At 39.1% G+C, this 25,957-nt stretch overlaps 1 long non-coding RNA gene across 1 annotated transcript in view; it reads left to right on the top strand.

Moving 5' to 3' along the window:
• Positions 1-25,957, top strand: part of LOC132663112 (uncharacterized) — a 46,290-nt gene that overhangs the window by 3,448 nt on the left and 16,885 nt on the right. The window contains exon 2 of the long non-coding RNA XR_009602903.3: positions 15,597-15,708. This is a non-coding gene — a long non-coding RNA (uncharacterized LOC132663112). The remainder of the gene's footprint in view (positions 1-15,596; positions 15,709-25,957) is intronic.

Raw genomic sequence — 25,957 nt, 5'->3', positions numbered from 1 at the left:
TTTGAGGGTCTTTAGAAATTTTCTAGATACATATATGAGAATATATTCTTTCAAATAGTTGTGGCAACAGTAGATTTTAAATGCCAATTGAAAGATTCACCTGATACATTTTCTAAAGTCCAGTGTTCAGATAAAAGGTTGTTTTTGTTTTCTTTTAATTTCTGGAAAAACTGTATGCCAGGCATAACCACTCTTGGCCCAATAGCACTGGTTGGACAGGCTGTATGCCTCCTTGGAAGATGTAGTTGCCTTTACTCAGAGTCCCACAGTTCACATGATAGATGATAGGACCTCGCTCCCCAACTGTCCCTGCAAAGGCCGCTGAGGTGAGTTTGCTCATGAGTAAGGCCTGGTAGGATAAAGGCCTTCTTCACGAGCTATTTTGCAGGATAAAAAGATGGGAAGGAGTTGTTAATTCCAAATACTTGATAACAAGGTTGGTAATTTTGCTTGCATTTTTGGAAATCAGTCAAATGATTTCAGAGAAGTAGATGAGCAAGCAGAGATTTAGCAACTGCTGACTTATGGCAAAAATGCCAGACTTCAAGCTATTCATTCAGCAAATAGTTGTTGAGACTCTCTCCATGCCAGGAACTGTTCTGGGTGCTGTGGATACAATAGGGAACAAAACAAAGTCCCTGCCCTCATGGAGTTTATATTCTAGTGGGATAATAGATAAAGAACTAAAAATCAAAGATATCTACAATCAGGTGATAAGTGCTATTTTTTAAAAAACACATGAAGAGGATTGGGGCACCTGCGTGGCTCAGTCAGTTAAGTATCCAGCTCTTGATTTAGGCTCAGGCATGATCTCACAGTTCATGTTCGAGCCCCACGTTGGGCTGTGCGCTGACAGAGGAGCCTGCTTGGGATTTTCTCCTTCTCTCTCTGAGCCTCCCCTACTCGCGCATGCTCTCTTTCAAAACTAATAAATAAACTTTAAAAAATTAAAAGAAACAAAAAGCACATGAAGAGGATCAATAGTGTTCAGAAAAGTAGAGTTGCTATAGAGAATGTGCCAGATACCTTTCATTCCTTTTCCTCCCATCATTCTTTCTTCCCTCTTCTTTCCTCAGCAATTGGCTCCAAGAAGGCTGACCTATGTGGACTACCACAACTGACTTCCTGGGGAGTCCCTGCAGGAGATAGGAGTGAGCAAAGAGAGTGAAGTTAGGGAATTTATTCTTTGTGGTTGGTAGTGCTCTTTATTACAAGGGCATTGCTTCTGTAGGGTGGCCCTCCAGGGGGCAGAAAGGTACCCAGTAGGTCACTGGGATTGGTAAATGGGACCACTCCTGCTTCCCTACCTTGGTTCCTGGACCCAAATAGTCTTCCTACTGGGGAAACAGTGCCCTATAGGCTTCTCTGATTCAGTGTATAGATTGCATTCTGGAGAATGAAACCCTGTTCTTGCACAGTATTCCGTCTGAGATGTTACTTCAGTTGTACCATCAGCAAGTCATTCCATTGCTCTCTCGGGTTGGCTCCTCTGCAGAGGGTGGTATATGAAAAGACCAATGGGTCCTATGATCATGAGATCACTCCCAGACCTCCAGTACGAAGTGGGTCACTGGTTGGATGCTATGATGCATGGAGGTTCCGTGTTTATGGATCAGGTGCTCTGTAAACTCCTGTACAGTGCTACAGGCTAAAGCTCTGCTGGCAGGAGATGTAAACGTATACCAAGAATAAATGTCTATTCTTATGAGAACAAATTGACCCCCGGTATGCACAGGGCCCAAGACAGTCAACTTGCCACCAACTGCCTGGTTGATCCTTCAGAGAATAGTACCATACCAAGAATTAAACACTAATCTTTCTGGCAGTTTGGATATTCAGAGGTGATGGTAGCTAGAACAGCCTTACTGCAAGGTCATGCCTAGTCTCCATCTCTGCCACCACACTCACCCATTTATGTGCCCATCATGTTTCTACTCTTGCCTCCTAAAAGTCTATTTTAACTACAATACCCAGGTCAGTTCATTTACACTCAAAACTCTGTAATGGCTCCCCACTTCAGTCAGTAAAATCCCAAGTCTTTACAATGCCCTTCCTCCTTCCTCCTCATTACTTTTCTGACTTTATTAGCTACATAATTCCCTGACTTCACTGTGCTCCCGCTGCACTGGCCCCCTTACTATCCCTTGAACTGGCCAGGTCCACTCCCACCTGGGTCTTTTGTTCTCTCCCTGAAACACTCTTCTGTAGATAGATATCTGCCCTCTCCTTCACCTACTACAATCTTTGTTCGAAGTTCATCTTCTTAGTGAAACCTACCCTGTCCCTTTTATCATCTTATTTAATATGACATAATGATAATGCCCCACGCTTCCCCATCCAGCATTCCCCATGCCCCTTACTCTGCCTTCTTTCTTTTCCCTATTAAGTTAACTGTTTTCTTACATGCAACTTTATCTGTTGTGTTTCTCGTGTAGTGTCTGTCTCCCCTGCTGGATGACAGGGATCTTTGTTTTGTCACTCACATTCTTTAAACATCAGGAAAAGTACCTGGAACAGAAAAAGAAGAAAATTGAGCCTCCCAGGAATAAAGGCAAATTAAAACAAAGGTGACACTTTTGTGTTAAAATTAACAATTAAGACTTAGTAACCTCCAAAAATATCAAAAGTATATGGGAAAAGTGTTTCCATAGTTTACTAGTGAGTTTACAATTTGTAACAACCTTTTGGAAAGCCCTTTAGCCATATAGGTGGTTTTTAACCTCTAGAATTTCAACTTTTATACACATTATCTCCAAAACTACTTTTCTCAGCTTAGCTATCTAACTATGACTTGAAAAGTTGATTTAACGGTGTAGTCAGCCAACCAGTGGGGCAAAGGCCTGGCATTCACATGTTTTATGTTTAAACAGTATTATTTACACAACCCAACATTCCTTTTTCTCATTTGAACTGATTTTCCCATTAGTTTTGCAAGACTAGAAAAACCGTTAGCAATAAATTGTGAAATAGATCTTTTGCTAAAGTTCAGTGTGTTTAAACAGTTTGGGTTCTTTTGTTTTCTCGTTTTTCCCAGCTCAACGTTGTTTTTTTCTCATTCAACAGGTTTTTTCATTTCTAGCTAAAGTTGATTTTAATTTATGATTTATTTCAAATATACCTGACTTGTCTTTGGAGCTAAAAATCAGAGCTGGCTTTTTGTTGAAATCATGTTTATTTGCTAATGAGTTTATTATCATTTATTCTCCAGTATTCATTGGGAAACAATTATATGCCAGGCCCTACATAGGTCTAGCGAGGCTCTGTCTCTGCCCTTAGGAGGTTACTGGGGGAAACAAACAAGTAACTGTGTAGAGTGCTGGGATTGGGGCAGGCTCCAGGAAGGCAGTGTGGCTTGATTGACTCTAGGTAGGGTGGGAAAGATGGGCACAGGGACTCAGCGTCTTTTCAGTTCTCTCTCTCTCTCTCTTTCACAGTTGGTTATCTGATCTGTATATTGGCCAAATGTTCTGAAAATTGTATGAGAACTAGAATATTGTTTTAAAGGAAACCATGAGTAAGTTAATATAATTCTACAAGCTTCTCTGAAGAAACTTTAGAGCATTTAAAAAGTATGTTTTTTAAATCTTTCAATGGGAAGTATGCATTCCTTTCTCCTGGACCCATGTTTATTATTTGTGGTTTTGTAATATATGCCTGCCTATGTTTTTGCAGAATTGTTGCACTATATTAATCAAGAAGAGCCCCAGGACCCAAAGTGTTTGAAGTTCATATAGCAGTTGTCCCACTGATACCTCTTTTCTTGAGTCCCACTGATACCTCTTTTCTTGATTATTTATTGTTACATGAAATTGGTTTTATAGTTTCTACCTCATATATAAACTAGCTATAGGGGCGCCTGGGTGGCTCAGTCAGTTAAGCGTCCGACTTCAGCTCAGGTCACGATCTCACGGTCCGTGAGTTCGAGCCCCGCGTCGGGCTCTGGGCTGATGGCTCAGAGCCTGGAGCCTGCTTCTGATTCTGTGTCTCCCTCTCTCTCTGCCCCTCCCCCGTTCATGCTCTGTCTCTCTCTGTCTCAAAAATAAATAAACATTAAAAAAAAAACTAGCTATATATAAAATTATAAATAATTAATAGAATTGACAACATAAAGATTTTATGATGTCATCATGCAGTAACAGTGTGAACAGAATAAAAAGCATACAACCAACTGAAAAATATTTCCAACATGTGACAAATTTAATATCCTTAATGTATAAATTACTCACAAATTGGAAAACAAAGCATTATGATCCAATTAAGCAAAAGCATACAAGGTTTATACAGAAAATGCATGGGAAAATACAATTAATAGTGCTTATTATGTGCCAGGTGTTTTTCTAAATGCCTGCTAGATTAACTTTTAACCCTCATGTCAATTATGAGATGACCCTGATCAAGTTACTTAATCTTGCTGTGCTTCAGTTTTCCTCCTCTGTGCACATGTCTAAGAATTTTTCTATGAAAGATGCAAAGAAGTGAGGTTGCTGGGTCCTAGACATTGTGTATTTTAAATTTAATAGACCCCACCAAAATTCTATCCAAACTGCTATGTCAACATATGTTCCTATCAACACTATTTGAGATTACTAGTTCCCCGCCCCCAGCCAACACTTAACAGGCTCTGTTATTTTCTCTTTTTGCCATTGTGATGGGCAAATCACTTGTGCCTTTCATGAATTCAAATCCCGCTCATCCTTAAAAGTACATTTAATTCCCTGTTCTCTTAGAGTATTTCCTTTAACTGCTCAGTAAATTATTTTTCTTTTTTTTTTTTTTTTAATGTTTATTCATTTTTGAGAGAGAGAGAGAGAGACAGAGACAGAGCACAAGTGGGGGGAGGGACAGAGAGAGACACACAGAATCTGAAGCAGGCTCCAGGCTCTGAGCTGTCAGCACATAGCCCCACATGGGGCTTGAACCCACGAGGCATGAGATCGTGACCTGACCCTAAGTCGGACGGTCAACGGACTGAGCCAACCAGGCGCCCCAGTTAATTATTTTTCTTTCTTCTCAATTGCCTCAACACTTCGTCTACTCATTCAACAAATGTTTACTGAACATTTACTGTGTGTTCAAGTCACTGCAGATAAAGCAGTGAATAAATTAGGCAAAGATTTCTACCTTTATGGAGCTTACATTCTAAGGAGGAAAGCAGACAATAAAAATAAAGTTAAATTTATAGAATATTAGATGGTGATAAGGACAAATAAAGCAGATGTGGGCAGGCGAGTAAGAAGAATCAGGGTGGAAATAGGATTGAAATCTTAGATACCATGTCTGAAGAAAACCCTAGGGAAAGGTTACTTGTGCCTTTTTAGCATTTATCACTTTCTATTCTATGTTTATTTTTTTTATTGTGGTAATATCACTTTCTATTCTATGTTTATTTTTTTTATTATGGTAAAATATGCAGAACAAAATTTACCATTTTAACCTTTTTTTTTTAAATTTTTTTTTTTAAACGTTTATTTATTTTTGAGACAGAGAGAGACAGAGCATGAACGGGGGAGGGTCAGAGAGAGGGAGACACAGAATCTGAAACAGGCTCCAGGCTCTGAGCTGTCAGCACAGAGCCCGATGCGGGGCTTGAACTCACGGACTGCGAGATCATGACCTGAGCCAAAGTCGGCTGCTTAACCGACTGAGCCACCCAGGCGCCCCAATTTTAACCTTTTTTAAATGTACAGTTCAGAGACATTAGGCACATTCACATTGTGTGCAACCATCTTCACCATCTATCTCCAGAAGCTTTTCATTTTCCCAAATGGAAACTCTGTGCCCAGCAACCAACTCTCCATTCCTTCCCTTCGCAGTCCCTGGAACCACCCTTCTACTTTGTGCTTCTATGACTTTGACTACTCTCGGTATATAATATCAACGGGATCGTACAATATTTGTCCTTTTGTGTCTCGTTTATTTCATTTAGCATAATTTCTTCAAAGTTCACCAGAATTTCCTTCCTTTTCAAGGCTGAAAAATATTCCTTTGTAGGTATATACCGTATTTTGTTTTCCATTCATCTGATGGACATTTGCTTTCTTTTCTACCTTTTGGCTATTGTGAATAATGCTGCTGTGAACATGGATGTACAAATATCTATCCAAATCTCTGCTTTGAATCCTTTTGGGTATATAACCAGAAGTAGAATTACTGGGTGAAGTGATATTTTTATGTTGAATTTTTTGAAGAACGGCCATACCGTTTTCTGTGGTGGCTGCACCATTTCACATTTCTGCCAGCCATGCGCAAGGGTTCCAATTGTTCCACATCCTTGCCAACACTTGTTTTTTTCTGTTTCATTTTGTTTCTGTTTTGTTTTGTTTGTTTTAATAATAACCATTCTGACAGGTGTGAGGTGGTATCACATTGCGGTTTGGATATGCATTTCCTTAATGATTAGTGATGAGTGTCTTTTCATTGCTTCATGGCCATTCGCATATCTTCTTTGGAGAAATATCTATTCAATTCCTTTGCCCATTTTTGAATTGGGGTGTTTTTTGTTGTCAACAGCAATATATAGGAGTTCTTTATGTATTCTGGATGTTAATCCTTTATCAGATAAGTGATCTGGAAATATTTTCTCCTGTGAGTTGCCTTTTAGTTCTATTAACAGTGTCTGTCTTAGTCTATTCAGGCCACTATAACAAAATACTGCAAACTAGGTAGTTCATAAACAAAGGAAATTTATTTCTCACAGTTCTGGAGGCTGGGGAGTCCAAGATCAAGGTGCTGGCAGATTCAGTGGATGGTGAGAGCCCTCTTCCTGGTACATAGATGGCTGTCTTTCTGTAGTGTCCTTACATGGCAGTAGGGATGAGGGCTGTCTCTGGAGTCCCTTTTATAATCAGGACAGTAATCTCATTCATGAGGGCTCTGCCTTGATGATCTCATCATATCCCAGAGGCCCCACCTCCTAATACAATCACCTTGGGGGTCAGGATTTCAACATGTGAATTTTGAGGGAACGCAAACATTTAGACCATACCAGTGTACTTTGATGCACAAAACTCTCATTTTCATGCAGTCCACTGTATTTTTCCTTTTGTAGCTCATGCTCTTGGTGTCATGTCCAAGAAATCATCATCACATCCAATGTCATGAAGGCTTCCCCTATGTGTTCTTCCAGAAGTTTTGTAGTTTTGGATCTTATGTTTAGGTCTTTGATCCATTTTGAGTCTCATTTGCATACAGTGTTATAGAGGGGCCAATTTCCTTCTTTTGCATGTGGATACTAGATGTTCATTTTTATTACATTTGATAATTTTCCATAATGCAAGGTCCCTTGAAGACAGCACTGTGTCTTATAATTGTTTATATCCCTTACATACCATGTATTTAATAAGAGCTCAATATGCTTTAAAAAAATAAATGCTTTGTGGTTACTGACTATTGAATTGAATTGAAAATATTACTGTGCATCTTAATTGTATGACCAGCTCATAATAGGCATTTTAAAAAATTTTTTTTAAATTATGGAATTTAATATATTCTTATTCTAAGGGATTTCATTCTCAAAGAAAAATTGCTTTTTCAATTGATGGGATTGGAGAATGAGGATTATTGTAAATGTATTACATAATACATATATATATATATATATATAGAGAGAGAGAGAGAGAGAGAGAGAGAGAGATAGAGAATAATATAAATACCAAAAAATAAAGTACATAGCCATTTTCAAAGCAAATACTCAACTTCTACTTTGAATATGGTGAATTAAAATGAAGAATACTTTTTTTTCACTTCTCCAAATCTTTTTGAAATAATACAATCAAAAGAAAAGCCATAAGGGATAAGCACTGGGTGTTGTATGAAAACCAATTTGACAATAAATTTCATATATTTGAAAAAAAAAAAAAAGAAAGAAAAGCCATAAGAACTCTGGGAAACCAAAAAGGGTGATGTAATAGTTGCACAGAAATGTTCCCAGTGAACTAGGCTTGTTGGCACTCATGTGCTTGTATAGTCCCTGCCATTTCAAAGCTGGACTTTAACCAGTACATCAGTGAGAGTAATGCTGTGCCATTTGGATCTAAGCCTTTAAAAGTCGTGTCAGCTTCCTCTTTTACACTTATAGGGAAGGAAAAGAGCTTTTTTCCTCTATCCATCTTAGGGTCGTTGGCTGGGCCCTTGCAGATTAGACCAACTAAAGACAAATTCAGAAGAGAAAAACAAAAGAATTTTATTAACACATACGTTGCACATACATGTAGGAGAACTCAGTGATAAATAACTGAAAGAGGTGGTTAGAACTTGGGCTTATATGGCATCTTAGCAAAGCACAGTAAATTCATAGAGAAGTGACAGGATAAAGGAAAAGGGCTGTAGGCTTCTAAGGGTGACCAACTGTGGGAAGGTAAATATTTGGGGGAAACTAATGGAGTAAGGTTTGTTCGTGGAGGTCCATCTCAGTGTTGGCTTTCTGTCCTTTTCATGGCTATAAAACTTCCCTGGGAGAGGTGAGTTATGGCAGTCCTCATTTCTCAGAAGTTCCTGCTTTTAGTTAGATAAGGGAAGCTCCAGGTAGGCTTCTTTCTGCCTCTGTCAGTTTTGCCTCCAGCTCATAATAATCCTTATGCCAAAGTGGTGTATTTTGGAGTGGCCTATTCTGGTCCCCTACACACTCTTGGAAGCTGGCAATACGTGAAACGGTCTTTAAGATTTTTTTATAATTTTGGGGGGTGCCTGGGTGGCTCAGTTGGTTAAGCATCTGACTTCAGCTCAGGTCATGATCTGGTGGTTCATGGGTTTGAGCCCTGCATCAGGCTCTCTGCTGTCAGCTCAGAGCCTGGAGCCCGCTTCAGATTCTGTGTCTTCCTCTGTCTCTGTCCCTTCCCTGCTTGTTCTCTCTCTCCCTCAAAAATAAATGAATAAACTTAAAAAAATTTTTTAAATAATTTTTGACAGAATAACTCTATTTCTGGGTATTTGTCCTAGGGAAATATTCAGAAAAAAGAACTCCCTTTTGTAAGTTAGATGTACATATGATTATTAATTATAATAATAAAAATGGGAAGGTGGAAGTGGCCTTACTGTTGAATGCTAGGAGAGCATTCAACAAGGTACATTGTATATGACTGCTTAAGCATTATAAATCATGATTTTGGAGCATATTTACTGATAGAATACAATGCCACTCATTCATGTATTCATTCATTCTGCAAATATATATGAATAACGTGTGTCGGATACCATTACAGATACTGGCTTTTCATAGTGAGCAGAACTCTCTCATGGAATAACTACTATCCTGGAACACTCATTCAGGAAGGGACAAAAAATAGGCAAACAAATATGTAAGGTGGTGGTAAATACAAAAAGAAAGATGAAAATCAGATAAGAGGAGAGTTAATATTAAAATATGATACAATGATGCAATGTTAGGAGATGTTTATATAGTATAATCCCAGTTTTATAAATAAATAAACAACAACCATTACCACCACCATGATAAATACACGTACATAGGGGCACCTGGATGGCTCTGTCGGTTAAGCGTCTGACTCTTGGTTTCAGCTCAGGTCATGATCTCGCGGTTCATGAGTTTGAGCTCCACGTTGGGCTCTGTGCTGACAGTGCAGAGCCTGCTTGGGATTCCCTCTCTGTCCCTCTCTCTGCCCCTTCCCAGCTCGCACTGACTTGTCTCTCTCAAAATAAATAAAATTTTAAAAAATTTTTAAAAAAAGTAAAAAATACGTGTACATAAAGATAGAATAATGACTTGAAGAAAAAAATTCGAATACTCACAGTGGTGAGCCCAGAGTGGTAGAATAACTGGTAATTTTTTTATATGTTCCCACTTTCCAAAATGTCAGTAATGAACACTTATTTAGACTCAGAAAACCACAACACAAATCATTGAAAAATCCATCGAATTAGGTTTAGAATGAAAAATTAATTTACAGATGCTTATTGTTAAGTTTAATTATTTAAAAGAACATAACATTTGTCAGAACCCTTAAAATGTACGACACAGAGTGAACCCTGACTTATGCTATGAACTTCGAGTAATAACGATGTGTCAGTGTAGCATCATTGAACATAACAAATATACAGCCGAGGTACAGAATGTCCATAGTGGGAACGTTGTGTTGGTGGGGAGGATAGGGGATATATGGGAACTCTCTGTACTTCCTACTTCATTTTGCTGTGTGCCTAAAACTGCTCTAAAAGAATAAAGTTTATTAATTAGAAAAAAAGAGAGAACGTAACGGCCATAATGATGTCAGGCATAGATATTCTTTAAACAGGAACTTTTGGAAATACCCTTTATCTCAGTAAATTTGGCACACATCACTTTTCTGTTTCTCACAATTCAAGAAGCACAATTTTTCCGTATCACGTGGTAAGCACATCCATTTATAAGGGGCAAGTCAATATTTACCAAGGTCACCAAACTGTAACTACAAAACCAATGCCTATTTATTATTTAGAATGAGAAAGAGTGCTGTCACACGAGCTGGAATACATGTTTTCTGTGAAGCAACATATTTTTTTCTGTGAAGGCATGGAAAAATGCCTTATTATCAGAATGTTGCCTGGAGAGCCTGAAGTTAGAGGAAGTAGTAGCCAGTTTTATGATTTGATTATCAAATGAAGTGTTTCTCAAAGTGTAGGTCCATGAGTAGTTCCTGCTCAGATTCATCAAGGGCAGGTGCCTAGGTGGCTCAGTCGGTTGAGTGTCTGACTTTGAGTCAGGTCATGATCGACTCAGGTTTGAGCCCCACGTCGGGCTCTGTGCTGACAGCTCAGAACCTGGAGAGTGTTTTGGATTCTGTGTATCCCTCTCTGCTCCTCCCTCCCTCAAAAATAAATAAACATTAAGAAAAACCTTACCAAGGGTATTTATTAAATGCAGGTTCCTAGGCACTAACGTAGATTTACCTTGCCATAATTCCAGATATGGACCCAGAAACTACATTTTTAAAAAATTTTTTGTAATGTTTATTTGTGTGTGTGTGTGTGTGTGTGTGTGTGTGTGTGTGTGTGAGAGAGAGAGAGAGAGAGTGAGAGAGAGAGAGAGAGAGAGACAGGAGTCCAAAGCAGGCTCCTTAGCTGTCAGCACAGAGCCCAACGTGGGGCTCAGACTCATGAACCATGAGATCATGACCTGAGCTGAAGTCGAACGTGTAACCTACTGAGCCACCCAGGCACTCCAGAAACTTCGTTTTTAACAAGCACCCACAGTGATATTTATGTGCATGGAAGTTTGTAAACCACTGGTACTTGGACAAAAGGTAGTGATGCCATTTCTTCACAATCTGGAAAACTTTGCCAATGGGAAATTAACAACTCACGGGCATTGGTGAAACTTGCTTTTCCCTAAGTCCACTTCAAGAGCACTGCTAAATTTTAAGTTCTGAGCCTCTAGTTTTCTCTGATTCCTTGACCATGTTAACTTCATTTAATTACTGTCAAGTCATCATAGAAAAATCATTCTTTTTTCTCTTCATCTCACTACCCAGATTTATTACATTCTTTTTATGTATTCTATACAGGGGTAATTACATACAGTGACAGTTTGATGAGTTTTGACAAATGTATATATCCATGTAATCAACATTCCAGTTGAAAAATAGAATATGCCATCATCCTAGCAAGTTCACTAGGGTCCCTTTCCATCTTATCCTTGCTCCATCTATCTTGGCAACCACTATTACAATTTATATCCTCACAGATCAGTTTTGCCTCTTCTTGAACTTCATAAAATGGTGTATTGAGGGGTGCCAGTTGGTTAAGCGCCTGACTCGATTTCAGCTCAGGTCATGGTCTCACGGTTTGTGAGATTGAACCCCATGTTGGGCTCCATGCTGACAGTTTGGAGCCTGCTTGGGATTCCCTCTCTCCCTTTCTTTCTGCCCCTTCCCCCACTTGTGTGTATGCTCTCTCGCTCAAAATAAATAAGCTTAAAGAAATGGTGTATCGATTATGAGCTAACTCCATAGTTATTATAAAAGATGACACTCATTTTTGCAAGTCCTTTCAAGAGAAACCACTCTAGGCAAATTTTAAGAAACTCCAACATATTTCAGTTTTCATTGATAAAGGTGGAGTACCTTAATTAAGATTCCTTGGCCTACAGAAATAAACAGGATCCTGCTGAGGACTATCCTTCTGTAGCTAGTTAGTGTTGCGCCTTCAATTAGATGTTTCTGGTTTTATTAATTAATTTACTTACATAACTTACTTACTTACAGTGGCAGGGGGAGAGGGAGAGAGAATCTTAAGCAGGCTCTGCACCCAGCAGGAAGCCCAACTCAGGGCTCAAGCTCACAGTGGTGAAATCATGACCTGAACCATAATCAAGAGTTGGACACTTAACCAACTGAGCCACCCAGGGGCCCCTCGATGTATCCAGTTTTAAAACTCTGATAGTAAAAGAGAGAATGCAACTGGAGGAAATTCTTCTGACCAAAAAGAATGATACCTTGTAGCTTCTGCAATAATTTGAAGATCAACTTGTTGAAATACCGTTAGTAATAGTAAGAAGAAAGTTTGCAGACGGGCAAATGTATGCCACTTGATCCACAGACTGTGGACCACCACGTCTGGTCTCAGATTAGATTCCCAAAGGGATCAGTAACATTTTCCCCAGACTTGGATTTCACCATACTCATACACTTGTGTTTTCAGCCTCAAACCACAGTGCTAATCAGAGCCTAAACGAACGTAACATCATTTGAGAAACAATACAACCTTTCTGCCATCCCTCATCATAATTCCTTTGGTCCCATAACACTATTCTCTGGTTTCTCTGGTCGTTACCATTTTTGCATGCTTTGTGCTTTGATTCTTTTAGGATTTTAACATTCCTGCTATTTGTGTGGTTCCAGGTCAGTCTTGTAGCATTACCATTTGCCTCCATGTTTCTAAATATTTAATCTGTATCGTAGCTTAAAGAGTTCTATGCCATCACTTTGATTTTTTTTTTAAGAATCTCCCCACCTTTTTTCTCCTCATTGGAATTGCCCAGAGTCATGTTTCTGAGCACTTCCTGGTTTTGTCTTCTTTTGATAACTTGTGGAATTATGCCTATATTAAAAAAAAAAAAAAAAGTGTTCAAGTCTAGCTTCCTAAAATCCTCTGTACACATTTTATCCAGCTCAGTCTTGCCCCACTTTGAAGATTATGTGGCCACATTTTTCCAGGTTCCCATCCCTTCCATTCCGATGAATGGCTTCTTCCCATTGGTTGGAATCAGAGCACAATTATTTCTATTCCTTCCTATACCCTGTAGGACATGAAATTGTAGGAAGGAAAGTGAAAAACTGCTTTTATCTGAATCAAGGGTCCAAATGTTATCTCCACTGTGTGTGCTCTGCCAGTTTTGTGGATTTCCTCCATGTGGCTCAGCTCTGCTTCCATGAAAATGTCACTTCTGTCCCTCTCTTCTTTCATCTTCATCCAAGTGTTCAGGGAGTCCTCTGAATCTATTGTTGTCACAGCCTACAGTGCTGCCCCATCTACTTCCAACAGGTCTTTGTGCTCAGCACACCCTTCTATCACTGTGTTCCCATGGATCTGTTCCATCTCGCCAACTCTCAGTGGTATCTGTGAGGTCTTGTTGGTTGCCCTGGGCCTTAATATCAAAGTTGCTGTTTGCTTATGTATGTTCTGTGCATGATATCTGGACATCTGCTACCTACATTTTGTTTCTGATGTCCTTCCTGATTGTTTTCGTATTGAATCACTCGGCACCTCCCTCACTGTTGAAATTCTTCCCAGCCCTCCTTAATGTCATTCATGGAAACACATTTCAGTTTTATCTAGGTGTTTTTTTCTCCCTTCCCATCTGTTTTCCATTTACAGCCCTTTTGGCCAGATGAATTGGTATCTGACTAAACACATTCTTTTCAGTCTTTGAAAAATTCTCTTCATTCTTAGTCAAATATCCATCATTCCTACATTTGAAGCTATTGCCCTGAAATACAAATTTGTGCCAAGTGTGTACCTAGTCATTTACTTTTCATGTCATATTTTTGTTCTAAACATTTGTGCCTAAGTCTTTTATATCCCAAATTTCACATCATCTTGAGATGCTTCCATACTCTATTTTGATGGGCTTTCATTTCCCTGTAACTTGGCAGTTGATGACTTTGACCAGCCTCAGGAGGCTCCGCCATGGGCCAGATTTATACTCCATGAAGATAACACCCTGTCTTCCATGACTTGATTGGGTCAATTCACAGACATTACCATATTCCTTATAAGGAGGTCTCCAAGTCCCAGTGCTTGACTTTTCCTCCATAGCTTTACCATTTCATGTGTCCTCTTCCTCTGTAGGAAAGGATTATTAGAAGTGGTATAGTATAGTAGAAAAGAACCTTGCTGTTACTTGTTTCTTGGTAGCTAAAGAAGACAAATAAGGGACCTCTACAAGCCTGAGCTTCTTTATCCTTCAAGTGGGGATAGATTACTGACCCAACAGAGTTGTGTTGTTTAATAAGACACTATGTAGGAAGCCACTTTGTAAGCTAAAAGTAACATAGACATAGGTTTTAAGAATAATCGTTGCATTATTTAGTTTTCCTCCATCATGCAGAGCACATGGAGCATGCATGCCAAGCTGCTCAACATTTGCCCCAGCCCTATATTAACTCATTTATTGAATGGCTCCTGGAAGCCAGATCCTCTGTAAGAAGCAACAAGGCAAGTGCACAAAACTTGGTGGTGGAGTACGTGGCCAGGAAGAATTGGAATTTGGGAGCATTTCCTTTCCCCAGAAGATTAAATGGGCATTGTGATAGCCTGTACACTTCCTACAGTCATCTGCACCGTGCCTTGTTCTTTGGATTTGAACACTTCAACAGATGTTTTGGGGCATCCAGAGGTCCTCTAGTGGTGTGCAAAAATCTGCTTATTTTCTAGAACCCTGGACCTCTAGCTTATTCAGGATCCACCCTAAGCTAACTTCATCTGGGATCTTGCCACAGTACATACCCCTCTCCACCTTGACCATGATGGGACAGCATAGTTCTCTAGTGAGTTTGTAGGACAATCATAGTAACAACAAACCATGATAGTAACAACTACAATTCACACGTATTGAATATCTACCTTGCGTCACATACTCTGCTAGGCTCTATATACATCAGTGCTTTTCAGCCATTAAAAAAATTGTCGCTCCCCTAAGGAGACTTTTTAGACATGTTTTTCTTGATATCCCTTCTATGACACGTTAATACCATAGATGTACTGTGTATTTGTTAGGTACTTCATGTAGATAGGTATTTTCTGTGATTTATATTTAAAGAGAACCCCCAAGAACCAATTTTCACCCTCTTGAGGGTGATATTACCGCCATTGAGAATGTGTGTGTGTGTGTGTGTGTGTGTGTGTGTGTGTGTATTCCCCCGCTTTTCTCAATCATTCCTCAAGTAATTTTTAAACTGTTTGCTCAATCCCTGAACCTATTACACAACTATTGACTCCAGGGAAAGAAACCTTAATTTGGAAGTAACAACAAACACTCCATTTAAGGAAAGGCTACATTTTTCACATAGAGCCCACCCCAGGTCAAGCCTGGACAGACCCCAGCTTGATGAAGTCTTATGGTCTCTCTCACACACGATTTTCTTTGTGACTTATTCCCCCAGGACCTTGAATAGATGCTGGACATTCCTCATCAGAAACCTGAGGAGGATACTAAAAAGACAGCCACAATTTTCCTTCTGCTTGCTGCCAAAGTTCTTGAGGCCAGCTGTTGGGGTAAGATTTTCTAGGATTTTACATACATACATATACATATATGTATATATATACACACACACATACACACATACATACATACATACATATACACACAAATACTGCAATCTGAGGTTTCAAATGCCATCTTAGTTTTCTGTGTCAAAGGGCTAGAAAATGTGGAAATGAGGGAAGGTAGTAGAAGGATGGGTAAAGGAGAGAACGAGAGAGAGAGAAAAGGAAGACAAAGTATCATGGAAGGAGCAAGGGCTTTGCAATCAGACAACCAGCTTGGTCACTTTGTGACCTTGGGAGAAAGTTACTTAAACACTCTAGGTCAGTAAAAGACTTGTTCTTCCGGGTCTATCTTTGTACTCACAATATCTGGCATGTAAAAGGTGCCCAATTGTGTGTCAGCATTATTATTATCACATACACATGTTGGTAATAAAAGGAATTGGAATCAAATAAATTTGCCATTCAAGTTTTCAAATCTTAGAAAAGGCTTATGCATACCAATACACACGGGCACAGCCATGAGGCATTCTGGGACTCCAGGAGCAAAAGCTGATGGGAAAGGACCCCCATTCAATTTTTGAACCAGGAGAAATAAGACAAGGGAGTCATCAGTGGAGGTCAATTTATGGCCCTCATTACTGATCAATGCCGCCTTATAGAGCTGAGCTTCTATCTGTGAGCAGGTGGGATTCTCACACCAAACTCCAGCAGTTGACCAACTTACTCATCACCCTGAGGCCACACCAGAACATGGCAATCTTCCCCTTGTGCAGAAAGATGCCTTCTGTGGATATTCCCTAAGAAAAGGAACAGAAGCAAGAGCTAGGCCACGTGTGACTTCTTTCTCCTTCTAAACTCACCAAGCAGGCTAAGTCAGTTCACCTCCCAGGGTGGGAGTGGGGACAATGTGTAAAGGAACCGAAGAGGCCGGGTGTGTTATGCCAGTGGATGTCCTTCAACCTGGACAAGATAAAACAAGAGAGGGTTGGCTGTGAGAGTCCCACCTTCTATTGGATCATAGTTAGTAATGGGAGGTAACAGAACTGGCAGCATTTAATCAGTCCATAGAACTGGCCCTGAGTGGGAGGAAAGGCTACTGCAGTATGCTTCAAAATGGTTAACAATTAGCTCTCTGGGGAAAAAACAAAATGATAGCCATTTATAAATTTTACTGATACAAAGGTTGTGTAGCACACAATTTATAAGTAATAATAAAACATACAATCTCCTTTAAATTCCATATAGCCAATTGATTCTCACTAAATGTTTTCACTGATTGTTGCTGAACTCTTGTATCCATAGCCAACCTGTAGTTACAGTTCAACCATGATTTGATAAGTGGAGTAATTTCCACCATCCAGATAACAAAAGATGTAAATAACTCACAAGCACAGGCAATAGTAAAATGTAGTAAGATTATTGAGAAGTGATGAGTTTGTGTATTTATGACCTTTGCTTTTAATGTAAATTAATTGTATGTTTATATAATTTAAATTTTAATAATGGCTGTGTTTAACAGTCCAACTTGTAAAATGCCTGAAAACTTATCAGTCAGCCCACCACTGAGGGATATCCCATAATCCGAATTATGTTCAGCCCCCACCTAAGGAGAACAGCATCCACCAGGGGGCAGTGTGGCTCCAGGTGGTCCCTTGTGCAGGGAGCCAGCCCTCAGGCTGCAGTTACTAGAGGAATAGTCAGAAGGTTGAGACTTAGGGCTTCTCTCTGGGTGTTGACCCAGGAACAATCTGGAGACCAAAACACATGACCTGAAATGCTAGTGGAGAAGGGGTCAGGGGACAATCCACCTGCTCCCTGCACCCATGTGGCAATAGGACAGGGCAGTAAGGCCCATTGCAGACCCCACTCTCTGGTGATGTGAAGATGTACTCTGGACAGAAGATGTTCCCGGGTTCAGGAGCTTGAGTGAGACAAAATTTAATTACCTAAAATTGGGTTCAGGGCCTGTAGTTGAGAGAGCCAGGGAGGAGAGATCAACACTAGAAGCAAAGCAGAATTTCCTAGTCAGCTAAAGGATGTGGAGCCTTGGGGGACACAAGCAGAATCATAAAAATCCAATTTCCAAACTGCTTTCTTCCCTGCACACAGGAGCTGTAGTTTAGTTTTTAAAAGTAGGAGCAAGTTATGTAGCATAACGTGCTATTCAACAGAGGCTCTATACTGATAAATACTTCATATTTAATTTATCCTAATTCCATTTTGTATGCTTACAGTCACTTTCTAAAAGCCCCACTTGAGGCTTAAATGCCTCTTGTAGGACTTTGAAAGTGTAGTTTCTTGGTGACTTAACTTTTCCGTATCCAAAGTAAATGTAGCCACCTAACAGAGCAAAAGCAAAACTAGTACCTGGAAAAATCACATTTTCTTACTAATGTAGGCAAAATTGTCCCCAGAATAATAAGCTATCCAAATCATTTATATAAAGTTTTTGTTTTTTCTCTATACTCACCTGTTAGGAAATTGCTTCCTTATTTTGTTTATTAAGATCTAGCTTTGTAAGTCCAGGATTTCAAAAGAGTTGTGTTTATCTCTTTGCTTGCTTCAGGCATGAATTGCTCCCAGGCCATGGGAGAAAAGTGAGTTCATAACTGATGTAAGGGCTTTAGATTAATAGAATATCAACAATTTTGGTTTGAGAGAATAATGTCTTACATTGTTATTTTTAACAGTTTATGAACAATTATATTCAGTGGTATATTAGAAACAGTGGGAAAACAGAAAATTTTGGGTGATCAATGTCTAACACAAAGTAGTTCAAGTTGTGAAATTATTTATTCCAAAAAGTATGTTATGTCTGTGTTAAAAAGCTAAGTCATGTTTCAGTGTAGAAGAGTAAGAGAAAAGATATCTAAAATAAACTAAGGCATAGGATCACAGAATATATCCTGTTTTATAACTTAAAATATTTTTTATAATGCATAGTTTTAAATATGTGCATAACTAGAGAGTAGAGTATAATGAACCCTCAAACTTTGTGACTCTTGTTTCATCTATAGCTTTACAACACCATTGATATAACATTTCATCTCTGAATACAGAACTTAATAAGTAATAATATACTATTATCACATTTAAAAAATCATCATAAAAATTTCCATAGTATCATTCAATATATGGTCATTGTTTAATTTCCTCAACTTTTGTGTATGTGTGTGTGTGCACACTTGAATTTATAAAGATGATACAATATATTGCAGTTGGTTAACATGTCTCTTAAGTGTCTTTTCATCTGTAGGTTGTCCTGTCATTTCTTTTGTTTTTACAATTTATTTTTTAAAGATAACATTTTTGTTACTATTAAAATCACAAATATTTACCCATCACTCTTTAAGGCTTCATAATATTCCATTGTGTGGGTGTTCCATGATTTATTTACACAGTCTTCTATTGTTGGATAATTGTGTTCAATGTTTTCCTAATACTCAATCTATTGTGAACAACACCCTAATACATACATCTATGGAGACCTGCTTGATTATTCAAGAAAAATTGATAGATACAGAATTCCTGGTTGAAAGAATCAGTCTCTCTTTCTCTTCCAGTGCTTTTTCCAGTGGTTTCTTTACTTCTAAAGTAAAGGTATGAACTTGCTTTTGAATTTGATTTAAATTCAAACTGTCCAAAAATTGAGGATTCCTGCAATAAATATTGAAACCATTTCTTTCTATACTGGTAGGGTTCAGGTAAACAGAGTCTTTCATTACAGATGGGTCAGGAAGAGGTTCATTGCAAGATGACTATACAGGTGTTCATAGTCAAAAAGCTGGTTAAACTGGAAGGTGTCATATGTCCTCAGTGACCCACCCTCTGGCTTGATGAGTCACTTTAATTTGAACTGAAGATGTCACCCTCTTTCATAAGATTGATGAAAAACCCTGAGCATGTCAATAGAATGCCTTGGAAAATGTGTTCATTCCTTCTTTGGTTAGCTGTACTTTTACTGTGAGGTTACAAGAAAGTCTAGTCTCCAGTAGGGAATGTGAGTAGTTGTTATTGCCACGGGATAAGATTCTTAACTTCCTTTGAAAGCTCTCAGGAATTCAGTGTGGGGTCGGATGAATGGGAAGGGGATGGGGGTAAAGATAAACAAAATCAGCCGTGAACTGACAATTATTGAAGCTAGGTGATGGGTACATGGTAATTCATTCTACTATTTTCCCTAATTTGGAGTATGTGTGAAAATTCATGTCCATAATAAAAATTTAGAAGATCTCCCAGAGCAATATGGCCAGTCCATGGCCTATGCCCCTGGGTGGCTCTTTGGGGCTCCAAGTACAGCCCTTGAAGCAAACATGAATAAGATTTCATGATAAATTATTGTAATGGGGGTGTTTTTAAAGTAATAACAGGTCCTTGGAGAGTTTTCAAATGATATTCCATGCAAGCGTGTGCTACCATTCACTTTTATTTCATGCAATAAATGAATCATATAGGAATATTTTACAAGGGAAATTATTGTAGCGCCTCATCAATGACACTGGAGGGTTCCGCCTTATATCCTCTGTCAAGGAGACCACTCTTACAGAGCAGTCTTTAAAAAAACCTTCACAATCAGGAAATTTCACTTTCTATACAATCTGGTTTATAAAAGGTACTGAAAAACACCTATGGTGTACCAAATTGGGATTCATGAGATAACACCGAATTTTTTTTCTTTTAAACTTCTTCAGAAAGTCAGGCGCATCCAAGGACCTCATACACAGTAGGCCATCACCTAGAGTGGCTCTAGAAAATCAGGTGTCTAAAATTTTAATTGTAGAATGAATCCCATGTTCTGATGGAATATATTATAGATATAAAGAATGCTTACAGGGGTGGTCTGGGTGGTTCAGTCAGTTAAGCGTCCAACTAGATCTTGGCTCAGGTCATGATCTCACAGTTCATGGGATCTATCCCTGCATCAGGATCTGTACTGATGGCAAAGGGCCTGCTTTGGATTCTCTCTGTCCCTCTCTCTCTGCCCTGCCCTACTCGGGCTTTCTCGCTCTCTCTCTCTCTCTCTCTCTCTCTCTCAAAATAAATAAATAAAACTTAAAAAAAAAGAATGCTTGTTTAGTTATATAGGTATTTGATCTATTAGATGCCTCCTCTTAGTAGGCTAAGGACTAGGTGTTGAAAGTGCAAAGTGAAATCACTTAACCAGCCTCAGTGGTGATTCTCTGACATACAGAGAAGAGGGGCTATTTCATTTTATGAGTCAGCAACCACTAGCAAGCAGATGGCTAATTTTTTCTTCCCCTATACCCTGACAATGAAACAAGAAAGCTATAACCCTTAATGAGCATAAATTAGATCTTGATTATAAAAGACCTCATTTCATAAAATAAAGATTCTATCCCTTCAAGGGATTCTTCATTTTACACATAAGGGAACAAAGGATGAATGATGCTTATAAACTCAAGGTTAGATTGAAATCATAGTTTGTTCTGATTTGATTACATCAAATGGCAAAGTCCAAAACTTGTCTGGTGACTTCCTTCATAAAATAAGAGAACGTTTTATATTCTCTGTGAAAAAATGGGTTGCATTCTGTCTGCCACCAGCACCGGCTTGCTTCTCACTAATACCAAAGTACACAGTATCATTTCTATTTAGTTTGTCTAGAACTGAGGTATAATACAATGGCTTGTATCAGCTCATGAGAGCCTGTCTACACATCTCTTCCCAACTCCGTGTTCTGTAACATCATGTGGATGGCTTGAAATCAGGCGTGGTGGGAGTATCTACACCACAGAAATTGGCAAACACTCCAACCGGGACTTTTTTTTTTAACTGGGAGAGCCAGTTCGCCAGTATACCACTTGTTACACTACAGATGCTTAATAGCCAAGGCTCTAATATTTACAGTTTCAGCCTATTTCCAAATGACCATCGTCACATTCTGACAACGCACTGATCAAATCTGAAGTCCTCAATATAGTCTGGCCTTCGTCCATGTTTGGAGCTTCATCTCATGTCATCCTTTTTGCGTGCTCACCTTTCTGCAGACCCGCAGACGTGCCTTCATTTCTTTGAAAACTCCTTGCTCCTTCCCCACACAGTTTTCTCCGAGCTGCAACCCACCTGCTCCTAGGTAACACCTCCATGTCCTTCAGCACAGAGCTGAATTTCCACTTCCTCAGAGTAGCATTCAGCACAGAGCTGAATTTCCACTTCCTCAGAGTAGCACTCTATGTCTAGGTCAAGTATGAGAGTTGAAAGCCTTCCTCATACTTTGAACCTTAGTCTTGCATAACAGCCCTGTCTGTACCTCTGTACCCACTATGATTGTTTGATTCAGGACCACCTTCTTCACGGGGCAGTGGTCATCCTGGGAGGTGGGGCTGTGTCTGGTTTTCCTGTGTGTGCTTTCCCTACTAACTAGAAAGTAGCGTAGGGCCTTTCAAAATATGTATTTAGAAAATAGTCCAAAGATTCTGAAAAATGTGGAGAATAATGCAATAAGCATCTGTGTACTTATCAACCAGCTTTAACCTCAACATTTTACCAGAATTGTTTTACTTTTTTTTCTTAAAGAACAGAAACATTGGTATTCTGACTAAACCCTTTGTGAATTCTTCTCAATCCCATCGCCATCTTTTCCTCCCTGGAGAAAACCCTGAATGTGAAGGTGTTGTGTATTCCTCCACTGTAAGAAGCCATAATTTGCCTGGGAAGGTCTCTGTGTATATTTAGAAAAGATATTACTCATCTTTGCCAGCATATGTGGTGGCTGGAAGTGAGCAAAAGACCCTTCCTCATGAGGATTTATGAATGGCATGCTTCTTAGAAAGGGAGTTGATGCCCTGTTTAGGTCAGGATTTCTCAATATGTAGTGTGAGTCAACCATTTTATACTGTTGGATGGCTTAAATTTCTTGCCTTTGATCAGTTGTTAGATTATAAAATTTTTAAAGGGTATAATTTTATAATTTGTTTGAAGTTGTCTAAGTTCTGATATCAGCTTGATTTGTAGATACTTTAAGCTCCATTAATATAAGATGACAAAGAGGGAGTGTTCAGTTGTGGTAAAGAGCATGAATGGCTGGAGTGAAGTCTTTCTGAACTCTATGATCCAGAGCAAGGCAGTCCCTGAGCAGTGTCGTGGCATCACTGGGGAACTTGTTGGAAATGCACATTCCTGGCTCCCACCCCAGAGCCCCTAAAGCAGAAATTCAAGGGTGGACCTCAGCAATCTGTTTTAATTAGCCCTCCAGTTGATTCTGGTGCCCACTAAAGTTTAACAACTGATCTAAAGCAGCAAATTTAAGCCCTTCGAGCTTCAGTTTATTTCTCTGTAAAATAGAAATAATAATAATAATACTTAAGAGACAGGATCTCTGTGAGGATTAAAAATTAGTTAACATTTACTCAGCACATCTCCCAGCGCCAGGCATTGTTCTTAGCACTTACCATATTTTATTTCACTTAATCCTGAAATTAACTTCATCACAAATAAAGATTAGAAAAGTACCTAGGACGTAGCAAGCCCTCAATAATTGTTACTATTATTACCTTTTTGATTTAACCTTTGTAAAGATTAAATGAGATGATATAAATGCTTAGCACAACATCTAATGCCTAGCGTATTCATAACAGGTATTAACTATTTACACATAAAACTACTTGTCTCAAAAGTAAACATTATTTACATGGGTCTTTTTGAGAAGTGGGATCTAGTCTAAAATGATTACTGAAAGGGAATCTCCCACTGGAAAAAGAAGCCATTACAGAAAAAAAATTTTTACAGATCACATTTCAACATTTCTTTTAGTGATTTGTCAAAAGTCAAGGAAGCCAAAGAGAGCTCTTTGAACTAATTGGGAGGGCCAAGAAGGTATTAACTACTCTCTAATTAAGCTGGTAATAGCTGCCCTCTATTGGTGAGATCAAAGACCAGAGAAACACTGCCTGGGAGGACTTTTGAAGACCGGCTGCTCTCAATGACAGCCTTGAAGTTTCGGACCCTACAAAGTAGCTCAAAGGGAGAGTTGCTCTGTCTGTGGGGGTCCAAGTGAAAGAAGGAGAAGGTCCAGGTGGATGGAGAACAGTTAAAGGTTTGTTAGGAAAGCGTTAGCTTAGATTTGGGCATTTGTATTTGTTTCAGAATCGTACTCTGAATTGTGTCTTCTAAAATAAAAAAGTAAAATTAAGTAAATAAATAAATAAATAAATAAATAAATAAATTAAATAAACAAGTCACTAGCAGTAGTTGCTTTGCAGCTCGATGTAAAGAATTTCCACATATTGGGAAGGGATTGGGGCAAAAGCACACTCTCCCTCGTCTACAGCTGTGAATGGGAAACCACACAGTCAAAGCCTTTCCTGTTCACACTGTCATTCCCAAAGCTGACCTCTCCTTTGTACCCAGAACACCACTGGCTTCTCCTGTCATGACATCTGGTATGGGTGGAAGTGCTTGGGGTTTTTTTTGTTTTTTTTTTTTGTTGTTTTTTTTTTCTGGTCTAGACCAGAACTGCCCAATAGTGGGAGCTACATTTGTTACTTTTTTTTAAGTAGACACTAAAATATAGTGAATAAGAAAAGATGGAATTAATTTCAATAGTGTAGTTCATTGAAACCAAGATATCCTGAATATTATCACTTTGATATGTAATTAATATATGAGTATTAATGAGATATTTCACAATTTTGGGGGGTACTAATTCTTTGAAATCCAGTGTGCATTTTACACCTACGACACTTCATAATTTGGATTAGCCACATTTTCAGTGTTCAATAGCCACATGTGGCTAGGGGCTCCTGTATTGGATAGTGTGGAGCTAGAGCATGAGCAACTCAGAGGCAGTATCTAATCTATCCTTGTACCCACAATGCTTTGTTCAGTGCCTGAAACATAAGTGTTGTTCCCTAGGTAAATATGGTATGTAGAATTCTAAGTTCACCTCCAGCGATCCTTGCCTTTGTATAATCTCTTCCTCTTTGAGTGCGGGAAGAGCATATGAGTATGATGTGATATCAATTTATTGATTATGGTATGTTATATGGCAAAAGGGAAATTATTTGGGTGGGCCTGCTCTAATCAGGTGAGTCCTTTATTTTTTTTTATTTTTTTTCTTTATTGAGTTTTTAATTTTAATTTTTATATATATTTTTTTCAATATATGAAATTTATTGTCAAATTGGTTTCCATACAACACCCAGTGCTCATCCCAAAAGGTGCCCTCCTCAATACCCATCCCCCACCCTCCCCTCCCTCCCACCCCCCATCAACCCTCAGTTTGTTCTCAGTTTTTAAGAGTCTCTTATGCTTTGGCTCTCTCCCACTCTAACCTCTTTTTTTTTTTTTTTTCCTTCCCCTCCCCCATGGGTTTCTGTTAAGTTTCTCAGGATCCACATAAGAGTGAAACCATATGGTATCTGTCTTTCTCTGTATGGCTTATTTCACTTAGCATCACACTCTCCAGTTCCATCCACGTTGCTACAAAGGGCCATATTTCGTTCTTTCTCATTGCCACGTTGTACTCCATTGTGTATATAAACCACAATTTCTTTATCCATTCATTAGTTGATGGCCATTTAGGCTCTTTCCATAATTTGGCTATTGTTGAGAGTGCTGCTATAAACATTGGGGTACAAGTGCCCCTATGCATCAGTACTCCTGTATCCCTTGGGTAAATTCCTAGCAGTGCTATTGCTGGGTCATAGGGTATGTCTATTTTTAATTTTCTGAGGAACCTCCACACTGTTTTCCAGAGTGGCTGCACCAATTTGCATTCCCACCAACAGTGCAAGAGGGTTCCCGTTTCTCCACATCCTCTCCAGCATCTATAGTCTCCTGATTTGTTCATTTTGGCCACTCTGACTGGCGTGAGGTGATATCTGAGTGTGGTTTTGATTTGTATTTCCCTGATAAGGAGCGACGTTGAGCATCTTTTCATGTGCCTGTTGGCCATCCGGATGTCTTCTTTAGAGAAGTGTCTATTCATGTTTTCTGCCCATTTCTTCACTGGGTTATTTGTTTTTCGGGTGTGGAGTTTGGTGAGCTCTTTATAGATTTTGGATACTAGCCCTTTGTCCGATATGTCATTTGCAAATATCTTTTCCCATTCCGTTGGTTGCCTTTTAGTTTTGTTGGTTGTTTCCTTTGCTGTGCAGAAGCTTTTAATCTTCATAAGGTCCCAGTAATTCACTTTTGCTTTTAATTCCCTTGCCTTTGGGGGATGTGTTGAGTAAGAGATTGCTACGGCTGAGGTCAGAGGGGTCTTTTCCTGCCTTCTCCTCTAGGGTTT

The sequence above is a fragment of the Panthera onca genome, chromosome D4, assembly GCF_046562875.1.
Source record: "Panthera onca isolate mPanOnc1 chromosome D4, mPanOnc1 haplotype 2, whole genome shotgun sequence".
NCBI lineage: Eukaryota > Metazoa > Chordata > Mammalia > Carnivora > Felidae > Panthera > Panthera onca.
Note: the sequence above shows the minus strand (reverse complement) of the source record. Positions and strands in the feature narration are given on the sequence as shown.